Source organism: Adiantum capillus-veneris, chromosome 17 (genome assembly GCF_014529385.1).
Source record: "Adiantum capillus-veneris isolate H3 chromosome 17, ASM1452938v2, whole genome shotgun sequence".
Classification (NCBI taxonomy): Eukaryota; Viridiplantae; Streptophyta; class Polypodiopsida; order Polypodiales; family Pteridaceae; genus Adiantum; species Adiantum capillus-veneris.
This window is the reverse complement of record NC_140947.1, coordinates 142949414-142964942: the sequence shown is the minus strand read 5'-3', so window position 1 is coordinate 142964942 and position 15529 is coordinate 142949414.

Below are 15529 nucleotides of genomic sequence, written 5' to 3'. Positions count from 1 at the left end.
CACGTGGCTGCAAATACTTGCAGCCACAATGGATGGCCCTGCTCTTCCAGCGACCAAAGCCACCCTCAAGCCTTCAAGCCTTGCGAGCTCCTCACTAGCATGATGCAACTTGCAACAATATGTCTTCCACGACAAGAATCCGCAACCCATCAGCTTGTGCCTGCAAAGGCGAGACGACTCTGCCCGCAATCTAGAGGAGGAGTACCCTATCTCTTCCACACAGGCTCTACGGTGGCCTTGGGCAGCCGCTTGAGTTGCAGGACCGCTCAACCTTTTTTTCAGCGCACTCATCATGAAATGGTGCGCCTCATGGATTGACTTGAGATATGGGAGCCTATCCTCCACCTTGCTAAATATAGACAACCTCATCCACCGGCCTACTCGTGCAGCTTCTCTTGAGACACAAGGTGCTTGCTATGTCGTGCATGGCTACGCTCTTCTTGCGGTAAAAAGTGCCTCCGTCAACTCTTCACCCTCCACCTTCCTCTGTCTGAAACCACTAGCACGCTCCGTGGACTCTCCACATTTTTACAAAAGCTTTTGCAATGGCAACAGCCGTCCTCGAACCTGCACCATTCAAAAAGATCCTCAGTTAGTACACAGGAGTTAGAAACAAAAGCGTGCAGATGCAGTCATTTTCCAAACGCACACCATTATAAACAGGCATGTGGCCGGCTATTTTCTCTCCCTCGAGTTCTTCTCTCAAGCTGCATTTGCACACTACTTGGTAAATGCTTTCAGACTTCTAAAAGCATGGAACTCAAAATTTCCAGTGCCTTGCACTATCCATCCGCAATGTACTCTCTCTCTCTCTCTCTCTCTCTCTCTCACACACACACACACACACACACACACTCACACACACTAGAGGGCTATACATGTTTCATTAACTGAGAAGAAAACCATGGTGGCCCATTCCTCCTCCATCGTTATTCTTGTGTACTTGATGAGTTGCGCATCTTGGCAATCCAAGATATGTCACCGTGCATGGTTTCTTTATTTATTGTTGTAATCCAGTTTTAGCCTCGGCAGTCTAATCAGGCCTAAGTAACACACACAAATTTAATGAGAAGTGGTGAGGGGATCCATGGTTCACAAGTCCAGACACGATTATCTGTGCAATCGCAGCCACAACCGTCACATTAAAACTAAAGCGGGCCACAAATTGAACCTCCTAGATGCGAGGAATGCATGTTGGTCTAGAATAAAAAATTGTATGAACGAGTACGGTATCAACATGCGTGTGTGAGTGAATTGGTTAGCTTGTGAGACCATAACTTAAGTTATGTGGTAATTGTTTCGAAACCGATTGAATAAATCCAATCTTTTATGCTGCTTGGATTCCCTTTTGCCTCGATTTTTGTGTTGCCTAGGTTTAGCCGGGCCCACCTTAACATCCCACCTCCGACATTTGAACCATCGATCCCCTCAAACCCCCACCCCCCCCCCCCCCCCCCCCCCCCCCCCCCCCCCCCCCCAAACAAAATAAAATGGATTCCCTTTTGCCTCGATTTTTGTGCTACCTAGGTTTAGCCGGGCCCACCTTAAGATCCCACCTCCGACATTTGAGCCATCGATCCCTCAAACACCCCCCCCCCCCCTCCACCCACAAAATAAAATGTTGTGCTACTTAGACCAATGGGTAGACTCTCCATCTCTCTCTATTACCAAAACTACAAATATGTTACCCTTATACAAAATGTGAAGAAATGTTGCATGTCCTTCAAATTTATTTAGAAAGAAAAAGGGCTTCCTTCTAACACCTTCAAATGAAAAGTAGAGTCACCCTCCAAATTACAGGTTGCCACAAGTGGTACTTTGGGAGTTGGGTGGGTGAGAGAGAGAGAGAGAGAGAGAGATAGAGAGAGAGTATTCTTCCACTACTCATAAAGAAGTATGTAGGCCGCATCTTCAAGAAATAGAGCAAGATCGGTGGTAGGGGCACATGCTACATGCATATTGGCCAAACTTGAGTTTGGTCGCAAGCAGATGATTGAATACACAACTGCAAGCAATGTTTGGTGATCAAATAACTGCAATGGCTATAGGGCCCTTATGGAATATGGCTACGTGCATACAGGTGTGTTTCTCAAGATTTTCCCTAGCTATCTGTGAGTGGCTTCATGTGATGTAATACATGTGGAGTAGAAAAGCTTGGTGACAATACAGCCTTTGTCGCTTTGAGTCAACATGCCTAATATTTTCTTTTTCTATGCTACATGCCGCTACTTTCGTGAGATAGAAAAGTGGCTTGCCATGCCAATAGTCATTTCATAGTTTATCGATTTGTGTCTTGTGTTTGACATGTAACAAAGTTTTCAAGGCCACAAGCCCCTTAGAGAGGATACCATTAGAAAGAGGATGGGGTCTAAGAGGACCTCTTTATTTGCCATGAGCTTATGGAGGTGATTAACATTTTGACCAATAGGTATATTCCATGTGTGCAAGAATGGTGGGTGTGTAAGAGATGTGTAAGAGTGGTCAAAGGATGCACTTTTCCCCCCAAGACAATTTTATGATTTTCAAACTTCCATAACTCCCATATATGATCTCCGATTTGAGCGGAGATTATAGATTTACAATCTACGCCTCGAGCTCTCTCCATAGATATGCTATATGGTATGGTTTTACCCGCTAGATTTTGAATTTCATTTTGGAAAAAAAATTTGAATTCAAATAAACTAACCGTTTTGCTTGTTGAATTCAAAAGATGTCCTTTAATTACTTTCTTAATACTAAAGGTTTGACTTCCTTAAACTGCCAAATAAAGAGGCCCTCATAGACCCCATTGTCTTCCAAATGAAAGGCTATATATGCTATGATAAAAGCTATTGACATTCAAGAAGTACAACTACTTTTTGATGAGCTTACTCTTTGCGGGGATGATGTTCCTTCAATTGCATCAATTAAGATATGTGCAACAAGGGAAGAGGGCAGGAAGCACTTGGTTGTTGTAAGAAATGATTTTGACACAATTCCAAGCCTTTTTGTAGCTATCGGGTAGGTAGCATAGTGGAGCAAGTTTGGCATTATTCAATTATGAAGTAGAAAACAATCTCAACTCCAAACCCTCTATGCTTTTGTAGCACGTGATCATTGAAAATCTAAGTTGTTACTCCTTTGGAGGCACTCGCGCACACTTGCCAAAAGCAGCACTTATTTCATGGTATGTCCACCATGGTAGGGGTAGGATTGGGCTCTTTTTGTAATATTTCTACAAGGACAAATAAATGATGATAAGATTAGTAGGTGCTTGGGGAAGCTAGCGTCTCATTGAAAAGTGTGCGACAACTTAACCAATGTCCAAGTGTTTTGGCAGCTACATGGTAGGTAGAACGACACGTTTGGGTTTATTTCATTGCGAAGAAGAAGGCAATTTCAACTCCAAACTCTCTACATTTTTCAACAACATTTTAGTAATGAAGATCATAGTTTCCAGCCCTCTAAGAAATACTCAAGTATTCAACTTGATCAATTGGTCATCCACCAATTGATCATCACCACTCCTTGCTCACTCCCAAGAAACCTATCTTTTGATGCACTTTGTATTAGTTTGTGTGTCACTACAAAAGGTTGTGTGCTCTTGTGACGCTGTTAGCGACAGAAATACACTGGGTTTTTATAACTCCCGACGTCGCAAAACCGTCGCTAATAGCATCGCTATATGCGTCGCTATATGCGTCGCTATATAGAGACGGTCATAGCAACGATTATAGCGACGTTTACACAGAAGTCTATAGCGGCGCTCATAGCGACGCTACAGAGCCATAAATAGCGACGGTTATAGCGACGCCCGAGAGAAATTTTTTTGGTGACAGGACATTGAATGCCCTGCCACCCATCAAGCATATTGTACTTGATTCACTTTTTAAAAAAAGTGCAAGGGTAGATAATAGACCCAAAATAGTCACCCACAAGACGCATTGTTTGCAAAATTGACAAGCGTAAAATTGACAATTGTACACATCATAGGCAAAATGAATTGATTGGCAAATGTAATAATGACAATTGTACAACATCATAGGCATAAAGAATTGATTGGCAAAATGAACTGCGGTGACAAATGTAATAATATACATGGTTCAAAAAGACGTATAAAATCCGTCTCATGATACATAAGCTATGAGAAACCCTAAACTAATGCTATCTAGCTACGGCTAAACTGACGTCGTCTAGTCAGACGTCTCATCGCGTCCAAGCGCGTATCTGTCGGATTCTTCAAAAAAAGACAATAAGACAGCTTTCAGTAAGTATAAACATATAACGACATTTATAAAACAATACAAAAAATAGAAAAGAGTAAACCCTAATACTAACCATGCCGCCGCGAGAACTGAGAATGTCCATCAGGGCGTTTAAGCCCTTCCTGCCTGCATACTCGCGCTCGTACGGTGTGGGATCACGTCCTGTCATCGACCACTGTCAAAACATACAAAGATTTCATTATGTTAGAATTAAAAAACTCATAAACCCTAAACTATCGAACATAAAGAGCAATGCGAAAACACTTACAAAATCGGCCTCAAATGATGCCCATCCATCGCTCCCCAAGTGGTGCGAGCTCCCTGCCTCTACTCGCGCTCTGGTTGCATCCTTTTGTTGCTTCCACTTGTCGGGATTCTCGCGCGCTGCTTTCTTCGCATTCTTCCAATCTTCTTTGGCCAGCCAATCTGGCCTGTTCCACCCATGCTTGATTGCTTTTTGCACTTCGGAACGCTTGTGTTTGCAGTATTCGTGCATTCGAATCTTCATCAGGTCTTCATTGAAGCGCTGATCCCGTGTTGGAACGGGAAACTCATCATGAAGTATGCTGATGACTCTGTTTTTTAAATCACTTGGTACTTCACTCCATTTGTTTAGTATGTAGTGTCTAAACAGTTGAGAGCAAAGACCACGCATGTGCGAGATCACCTTCTTGCCGTCATCATCCATGATGATGCCGCCGCTGAAGTCGACGGAGTAAGGCAAGCCCTCTGGCCGGTGACGCGTGAACCTAGGTGTCCCGGCAGGGGTCTCTAGCGGCGTGTCGATGGGGGTACGGGCGTCAGGTGTCTCCACCGGCGTCTGGGCCCCGAAGGGAGGAGTGTCGAGTGGGGTGGCTCCTGGCGGAGTAGGTAGAGGTGTGTAGCTGCTAGGAACAGTCAGCTGCGCAAAACCTGGCGTAGATGGAGATGTTGTGGCTGGTGTGGGGGCGGGCAAAGAAGGGGAGGGTAAAGAGCCTCGTCGAACACGAGGCGGTGTGGAGGCATCGGCGGCGGAATCCCCACAACAACCGCCACCGCCACCACTAGAGCGCCGGTGTCTAGACGAGTGTGAAGATCGTCTCGTCGACGCCGAAGCTTCCGAGCGCGCCGAATGCTCCAAAAGAGAGGGAGATGCGGATGGAGTAGGAACGCGCGATGATGCGCCAGAGCGATGACGCTCCACGTACCACTGTCTCTGCTGTGGTGACAAAGAAGAAAGAAACTCCTCATCATCCATACCTGCATTAAACACACGAATATTTAAACTTAATATTGAATGAATAGAGTAGACAATGACGCAAAGACCATTAAATACAATGACGTAATGACGCATATAAATACAATGACGCAATGAATTGAGTAATAGAAGAGGCAAGTCGAAAACTCAGAATTTTCAATCAAAAGATGTGAGCGCGAGTAGAAAAGAGCGTTATACACCATGGAAGGTACTTAGAGAGCCAGAGCTTTTACAGCACGGAGCAAAATTGTTCAAATACAATATTTGTGGCTTTAAGAGATCTCTCTCTCATCCTCGCATAACTCAGCATAACTTCCTATATCTATATAGAGCTCTCCGTTTAAACACATATCCTCTGTTTCATTTTGTAGCTCCTCTGCATGCACCCCATATAGAGTAGTAGCATCTTGAAGCTCGTCTGGCACCACCGCAGCGGCTTCTGATTGAGCATCTTCTCTGATCTCCTCCATTGATGCCGTTGTGATTGGCACATGGTAGCCTTCATATGTCCTTACACTACGAGGGGCTACCTCTATGACGTACCGCCAGAGCCACATAACTTACATGAGAGCTTTCAAGCACATAACTTGTAAAAGGGGGATGTTAACTATTTACATACTTACTTGTTCACAATGCTCGGGTAGTACGAAAGTGTCTCTTAGGTCAATCCATTTCTTAGTAGAATCCAGCTCAAGAAAACCAGAATCTCCTCTACGCACAGTAGCGTTGTGACCCTCCATGATTATCTTGAACCATTGCACGTCAAACAAGTCGACAAAAAATCCTTTGTAATCGATCCTCAAAATCTCTTGTAGCGTGCCGAAGTAAGTGAGTTCCGCCACCACAGGATCTGCATCAGAGGAACGTCGTCGACTAGACTGTTCAAATTTTGCCATGATTCCACAATCTTGAGTAAAACGCGTTTTGTCGATCCGTTCCACCCTAAAATGTCGACCTTTACACCATGCTGCTGTGTATGATTTATACTACAACGAACAAAGATTATGAGTGGCCGTTCAAACGTTTAGAAATAAAGTCACTAGCTAGTCGTACATTGCAAACTTACCTTGGTCGCGCAACCCCGAGAGTACTCCCACTCTTCCTCAGTCACTTCGTCACCGCATTGTTGTGAGCTTTTCAATTGGTTGTGCAACCATCTTAAGCTCATGAATGTTGGTAGGCTCTCCAGAACCGTCGGATAGTGCATCGGTGGTCGTCTTCCCCGTCTCCACTCGATTCGTGCCCTTTGTCGCTCTTGCTTTGCATTCTCATATTGTGAAATCCACTTTTGCATCACTGGATTGTGAAGCATGCAAAATCGGTTGATTTTAGCCTCTAGATCTTCCGTCATCTTCTTCTCAACACCGAGATTGCACATGACAATCCCAGATATGCGCTCATCATCTATGGTTCGCCATAGCGTGTCCCGGGCTTTATCAAATCCGTTTAGCCACTCTCCAATGTACACTAGGGACTCTGATACCAACCAACCTTCTGCCATGCTACTCTCCAGACGTGCCTTTTGACGCACATATCCCTTAAGCGTTTTCATGAAACGTTCTAAGAAGAACATCCATCTGGAATGAGATGTGCCAGCTATTTCCACCTCATCAACTATGTGAACAAGAAGATGCACCTGAATGGTTAGCATGGTAGTAGGAAAATGTTTCTCAAACATGCACACAAGCTCCGCAGCATTTAGTTTGGCGAATGGTATGGAGTCTACGTTGATCTCCTTTTGTGAGATCCATTGCACCAGCTTTGCAAGTTTGTAGATTGTGCTACGGATGTCGAGAGACAAACATCCCTCAATGGCAACCGGTAAAATAAAGTGTAAAGTATGTGCAGCAATGATATTAAAGTCCACATTTTATGCAATGATATTAAAGTCCACTATGAACGTACCTGACACATTTTATGCCAATCGTGTGACTTCAAACCGTTAAGCTTTCCTTCTTTAGTAAAACACGTTCGGAGCGAGTGCATTACGCCAGTGGGGGTCCGCAAAGATTGAATGGTCTCTTTTACTTTGCGTTCTTGGGCTCCTGTGAAAATCCATGGTGCTTTAGGGAGTTTTATCGATCCATCAGACGCTGTTTGCGGCCAATATTGCTCCATACGATCCACATTCAGTCTAGGTCCACATGTGACACATGCTCTGTATCCGCTTGTTTGAAGCCCTGCATGTATACACATGATAATAGATCAACTATGGGAAAAAACAAGATTTACAGTGTTTGAGTGAGGAGTGTCAATAGATCACCTGAGCATTCTGTTAGCCCGGGATAGTCATGCATGGTCCACATTAGAATGCCTCTGATCAAAGCATTCCGTCGTCTTGTGTGTCGGCTCATATCCACCACCTCTATGCCAATCCACAATTGTTGTAGCTCTTCCAATAGTGGACGAAGATACACATCCATATTCTCCACTTTATATCGCCCTGGCACAATCAAGCTTAGCCATAGGTGCCCCTTCTTCGTAGTCAACCACGGGGGAATGTTGTAGTTGACGATGACAACGGGCCATACACTGTAAGATGTTGATCTTTGACCAAATGGATTTACGCCATCCATAGCCAAGCCTAAGCGCAAGTTTCGAGCTTCCCTGGCAAAATCCGACCATGTTCCATCTATATGTTTCCAGGCTGCGCAATCTGCAGGAATTCGTAGCACACCATCCGAAGATTTATTCTCCTCATGCCATGATGCTAGGGCGGCCATGGACTTACATTCGAAGAAATGCTTGATGCGAGGAAGCAGAGAAAAATGTCGCAAAACCTTTTGTGGAATTTTTGTCCCATGGAGATCTACTCGATATCTTTCGGAATCACATTTCGGACACTTCTCCATGTCTATGTATTCCCCTCTGAAAAGAATGCAGTCATTAGGACAAGAGTGGATAGAATTGTAATCCATCCCCAAGTTTTGCAAAATCTTTCTTGCTTCATCTCGGGAATCTGGCATCACATTGTCAGCTGGTAGTATGTGCTCTTTAAGCAATCTACACAACATAAAAATACAATACAGTCGTGTAAAAATCTATCAGATCATTATACATTTAGAGTTTTATTAAAGTAAACTAATTGTAATAGATCACCTGAAAAGCGCTGTGACGCTAGTGTCACTCCATCCAAACTTTGCCTGCATGTTGAGAAGAACCAGGAGTGGCTTTCAATCTAGACATACGTGCTCCATTATACAATGGCGTATCGGCTTCACTTTTCATATCATCATAGATAAGCCTTTCCTGAATCCATGATCGTCTCGATCATTTCATCAATCTCGGGCTCAAACATTGCCTCGTTGGGAATGTGCTCTGCATGATCATCCCCCGAGCTGTCAGAGGCTACATCTTGTGGCCTCACATATGCTGCTTGACCAAAGCGCCTGCGAATACGTCTATTGGGTTGCAAGATTGCTGCTTGTTGGCCAGCGTCAGAGTCCGACGAGTTATAATTGGCAACAACTCGATCTATAATAGATGGATCGAACTCGCCAAATTCGCGAACGTGCTGCAAAGAAACATGTCTTGTCCGTCGCACAGCATGCTTGCATTGATTACAAGGACATAAGACCCTCGTTGAGAGATAGGTGTTTCGGTTGGACGGTCCCACATCCTCGTCGCTACTCATAATGAGGATAAAAAACTTATAACCTGGACAACAAATTTAATATTCTATTGGCATTCTTTGTCTTATCTCTCTCTCTCTCTCTCTCACTCTTTACCTCACATTCTCTAGTCATGTCCAATCCCCGCACACCTCGGTCTAGAGGTGCACGGAGATCAGAACCACCGGGTTATAATCTCGTCTTTATTGGTCAATACCTATATTTGTGGGTACAAGAAATCTACACACCCACGTCTACATGATACTGCATGTAGTGGACAAAATCCCTTTGCCTCTTCTCTAGCTGTAGCACTTCACTTCATCTTAACATCTTTTCACAGTAGATCTTTTCACTGTTCGTCTAACTCTAAACCCTAAACCGTAAGTAATTCTTGCGTGGACTCGATCTAACGTAAATAAGCGTAAATCTAACTAAAAATAAAGCTAAATCTAATTTAACGTAAGTCTAATGACTAGAGGTTGTCTAGATGGTCATTGTGTCGGGGATGTAGTGACTCTTGCCGCCCTGAAGATCCACCTTCTTCCCTATCTTCTGAAGACATTTCACCAGTACTTTTGGATCGACGGAGCCCACCATGAGTGAAGGCAGCAATACCCTATATTCCATTGAGGGCTTTCTTCACCCGCTTCATGCAGGCATCGCAGTCTATGGAGACCCGCATCTAATCTAATATAACGTAAATCTAAATCTAGCTTAAATAAACGTAAATCTAGTTAAAAATAAACCTAAATCTAATTTAATGTAAGTCTACATATAACCTAATCTTTAACGTCTTTAAGATAGTTTCCTACGACGTTATAACTCTCTTCTTCCTGTGTGTGTGCGCGTGTGTGGATGTGTGTGCCAATAAAAAGAGATAAATGGTATAACCTTTCTATCACCCATGCCAAGTATGATAGATTGATTATGCCATTTCCCTCTTGAATAATAGGTCTTCAGTTCAACTCCTCGTCGGCTAGATCTTTAGGTCTTTTAATTTTAATTAGTTTCCTACGACGCTCCCTTAGTTTCTCTTTCTTTCTCTCTCAATGTGTGTGCGTTTTTTTGGATCGTATGCATGTTTTCTTTCTCTTTTCCTCTCTCAATGTGTGCGTTTTTTGTTTATGCATGTTCTCTCTCTCTTTTCCTCTCTCAATGCGTGCGTTTTTTGTTTATGCATGCTCTCTCTCTCTTTTTCTCTCTCAATGTGTGTGTGCATTCTTTGTTTATGTATGTGTGTGCGTTTTTGTTTTTGTTTGTACTCTCTCTCTCTCTCTCTCTCTCTCTCTCTCTCTCTCTCTCAAAAACACTATGTGTGTGTGTGTATGTGTGTGTATGAGAGAGAGAGAGAGAGGGAGAGAGAAGAGGGGAAGGGAACATGAGAATGAGGAGAGGGAAGGAGCATACCTGGCTCTCCTTCCTCTCCTCGTGTGTGTGTGTGTGTGTGTGTGTGTGTGTGTGTGTGTAGAAGAAAAAGAGAGAGAGAGAGAGAGAGAGAGAGAGAGAGAGAGTGAGGGAGAGCGTTACCTGCTCTTTGCTTGAGGGCGCCGAAAAACTCAGATCTGAGATCTGAGTTTTTGGACGCGCTCGGTTATTTTTTTTACCCCAGCTGGCGTCGCTATGAGCGTCGCTATAAGCGTCGCTATGAGCGTCGCAAATTTACAAAAACATTTGCGACGCTCATAGCGACGCCGGGAAATTTTTTTTTGAGCGTCGCTGTGTGAGCGTCGCTAATATGAAGAGCCTCTTGTAGTGTTTGAGCATACACGTTGAGCTTCTCTCAGTTCCAAGCCATAAGTGTCAGCCCATCTATGTCTATATTATTTATTAAAAAAAACAAGAGTTCCACCCACGTGGCTGCAAATACTTGCAGCCACAATGGATGGCCCTGCTCTTCCAGCGACCAAAGCCACCCTCAAGCCTTCAAGCCTTGCGAGCTCCTCACTAGCATGATGCAACTTGCAACAATATGTCTTCCACGACAAGAATCCGCAACCCATCAGCTTGTGCCTGCAAAGGCGAGACGACTCTGCCCGCAATCTAGAGGAGGAGTACCCTATCTCTTCCACACAGGCTCTACGGTGGCCTTGGGCAGCCGCTTGAGTTGCAGGACCGCTCAACCTTTTTTTCAGCGCACTCATCATGAAATGGTGCGCCTCATGGATTGACTTGAGATATGGGAGCCTATCCTCCACCTTGCTAAATATAGACAACCTCATCCACCGGCCTACTCGTGCAGCTTCTCTTGAGACACAAGGTGCTTGCTATGTCGTGCATGGCTACGCTCTTCTTGCGGTAAAAAGTGCCTCCGTCAACTCTTCACCCTCCACCTTCCTCTGTCTGAAACCACTAGCACGCTCCGTGGACTCTCCACATTTTTACAAAAGCTTTTGCAATGGCAACAGCCGTCCTCGAACCTGCACCATTCAAAAAGATCCTCAGTTAGTACACAGGAGTTAGAAACAAAAGCGTGCAGATGCAGTCATTTTCCAAACGCACACCATTATAAACAGGCATGTGGCCGGCTATTTTCTCTCCCTCGAGTTCTTCTCTCAAGCTGCATTTGCACACTACTTGGTAAATGCTTTCAGACTTCTAAAAGCATGGAACTCAAAATTTCCAGTGCCTTGCACTATCCATCCGCAATGTACTCTCTCTCTCTCTCTCTCTCTCTCTCTCTCACACACACACACACACACACACACACTCACACACACTAGAGGGCTATACATGTTTCATTAACTGAGAAGAAAACCATGGTGGCCCATTCCTCCTCCATCGTTATTCTTGTGTACTTGATGAGTTGCGCATCTTGGCAATCCAAGATATGTCACCGTGGTTTCTTTATTTATTGTTGTAATCCAGTTTTAGCCTCGGCAGTCTAATCAGGCCTAAGTAACACACACAAATTTAATGAGAAGTGGTGAGGGGATCCATGGTTCACAAGTCCAGACACGATTATCTGTGCAATCGCAGCCACAACCGTCACATTAAAACTAAAGCGGGCCACAAATTGAACCTCCTAGATGCGAGGAATGCATGTTGGTCTAGAATAAAAAATTGTATGAACGAGTACGGTATCAACATGCGTGTGTGAGTGAATTGGTTAGCTTGTGAGACCATAACTTAAGTTATGTGGTAATTGTTTCGAAACCGATTGAATAAATCCAATCTTTTATGCTGCTTGGATTCCCTTTTGCCTCGATTTTTGTGCTGCCTAGGTTTAGCCGGCCCACCTTAAGATCCCACCTCCGACATTTGAACCATCGATCCCCTCAAACCCCCACCCCCCCCCCCCCCCCCCCCCCCCCCCCCCCCAACAAAATAAAATGGATTCCCTTTTGCCTCGATTTTTGTGCTACCTAGGTTTAGCCGGGCCCACCTTAAGATCCCACCTCCGACATTTGAGCCATCGATCCCCTCAAACACCCCCCCCCCCCCTCCACCCACAAAAAAAAATGTTGTGTGCTACTTAGCCCAATGGGTAGACTCTCCATCTCTCTCTATTACCAAAACTACAAATATGTTACCCTTATACAAAATGTGAAGAAATGTTGCATGTCCTTCAAATTTATTTAGAAAGAAAAAGGGCTTTCCTTCTAACACCTTCAAATGAAAAGTAGAGTCACCCTCCAAATTACAGGGTTGCCACAAGTGGTACTTTTGGGAGTTGGGTGGGTGAGAGAGAGAGAGAGAGAGAGATAGAGAGAGAGTATTCTTCCACTACTCATAAAGAAGTATGTAGGCCGCATCTTCAAGAAATAGAGCAAGATCGGTGGTAGGGGCACATGCTACATGCATATTGGCCAAACATTGAGTTGGTCGCAAGCAGATGATTGAATACACAGCTGCAAGCAATGTTTGGTGATCAAATAACTGCAATGGCTATAGGGCCCTTATGGAATATGGCTACGTGCATACAGGTGTGTTTCTCAAGATTTTCCCTAGCTATATGTGAGTGGCTTCATGTGATGTAATACATGTGGAGTAGAAAAGCTTGGTGACAATACAACCTTTGTCGCTTTGAGTCAACATGCCTAATATTTTCTTTTTCTATGCTACATGCCGCTACTTTCGTGAGATAGAAAAGTGGCTTGCCATGCCAATAGTCATTTCATAGTTTATCGATTTGTGTCTTGTGTTTGACATGTAACAAAGTTTTCAAGGCCACAAGCCCCTTAGAGAGGATACCATTAGAAAGAGGATGGGGTCTAAGAGGACCTCTTTATTTGCCATGAGCTTATGGAGGTGATTAACATTTTGACCAATAGGTATATTCCATGTGTGCAAGAATGGTGGGTGTGTAAGAGATGTGTAAGAGTGGTCAAAGGATGCACTTTTCCCCCCAAGACAATTTTATGATTTTCAAACTTCCATAACTCCCATATATGATCTCCGATTTGAGCGGAGATTATAGATTTACAATCTACGCCTCGAGCTCTCTCCATAGATATGGTATATGGTATGGTTTTACCCGCTAGATTTTGAATTTCATTTTGGAAAAAAAATTTGAATTCAAATAAACTAACCGTTTTGCTTGTTGAATTCAAAAGATGTCCTTTAATTACTTTCTTAATACTAAAGGTTTGACTTCCTTAAACTGCCAAATAAAGAGGCCCTCATAGACCCCATTGTCTTCCAAATGAAAGGCTATATATGCTATGATAAAAGCTATTGACATTCAAGAAGTACAACTACTTTTTGATGAGCTTACTCTTTGCGGGGATGATGTTCCTTCAATTGCATCAATTAAGATATGTGCAACAAGGGAAGAGGGCAGGAAGCACTTGGTTGTTGTAAGAAATGATTTTGACACAATTCCAAGCCTTTTTGTAGCTATCGGGTAGGTAGCATAGTGGAGCAAGTTTGGCATTATTCAATTATGAAGAAGAAAACAATCTCAACTCCAAACCCTCTATGCTTTTGTAGCACGTGATCATTGAAAATCTAAGTTGTTACTCCTTTGGAGGCACTCGCGCACACTTGCCAAAAGAAGCACTTATTTCATGGTATGTCCACCATGGTAGGGGTAGGATTGGGCTCTTTTTGTAATATTTCTACAAGGACAAATAAATGATGATAAGATTAGTAGGTGCTTGGGGAAGCTAGCATCTCATTGAAAAGTGTGCGACAACTTAACCAAATGGATTTACGCCATCCATAGCCAAGCCTAAGCGCAATTTTCGAGCTTCCATGGCAAAATCCGACCATGTTCCATCTATATGTTTCCAGGCTGCGCAATCTGCAGGAATTCGTAGCACACCATCCGAAGATTTATTCTCCTCATGCCATGATGCTAGGGCGGCCATGGACTTACATTCGAAGAAATGCTTGATGCGAGGAAGCAGAGAAAAATGTCGCAAAACCTTTTGTGGAATTTTTGTCCCATGGAGATCTACTCGATATCTTTCAGAATCACATTTCGGACACTTCTCCATGTCTATGTATTCCCCTCTGAAAAGAATGCAGTCATTAGGACAAGCGTGGATAGAATTGTAATCCATCCCCAAGTTTTGCAAAATCTTTCTTGCTTCATCTCGGGAATCTGGCATCACATTGTCAGCTGGTAGTATGTGCTCTTTAAGCAATCTACACAACATAAAAATACAATACAGTCGTGTAAAAATCTATCAGATCATTATACATTTAGAGTTTTATTAAAGTAAACTAATTGTAATAGATCACCTGAAAAGCGCTGTGACGCTAGTGTCACTCCATCCAAACTTTGCCTGCATGTTGAGAAGAACCAGGAGTGCTTTCAATCTAGACATACGTGCTCCATTATACAATGGCGTATCGGCTTCACTTTTCATATCATCATAGATAAGCCTTTCTGAATCCATGATCGTCTCGATCATTTCATCAATCTCGGGCTCAAACATTGCCTCGTTGGGAATGTGCTCTGCATGATCATCCCCCGAGCTGTTAGAGGCTACATCTTGTAGCCTCACATATGCTGCTTGACCAAAGCGCCTGCGAACACGTCTATTGGGTTGCAAGATTGCTGCTTGTCGGCCAGCGTTAGAGTCCGACGAGTTATAATTGGCAACAACTCGATCTATAATAGATGGATCGAACTCGCCAAATTTGCGAACGTACTGCAAAGAAACACGTCTTGTCCGTCGCACAGCATGCTTGCATTGATTACAAGGACATAAGACCCTCGTTGAGAGATAGGTGTTTCGGTTGGACGGTCCCACATCCTCGTCACTACTCATAATGAGGATAAAAATCTTATAGCCTGGACAAGAAATTTAATATTCTATTGGCATTCTTCGTCTTATCTCTCTCTCTCTCTCTCTCTCTCTCTCTCTCATTCTCTAGTCATGTCCAATCCCCGCACACCTCGATCTAGAGGTGCACGGAGATCAGAACCACCGGGTTATAAACTCGTCTTTATTGGTCAATACCTATATTTGTGGGTACAAGAAATCTAC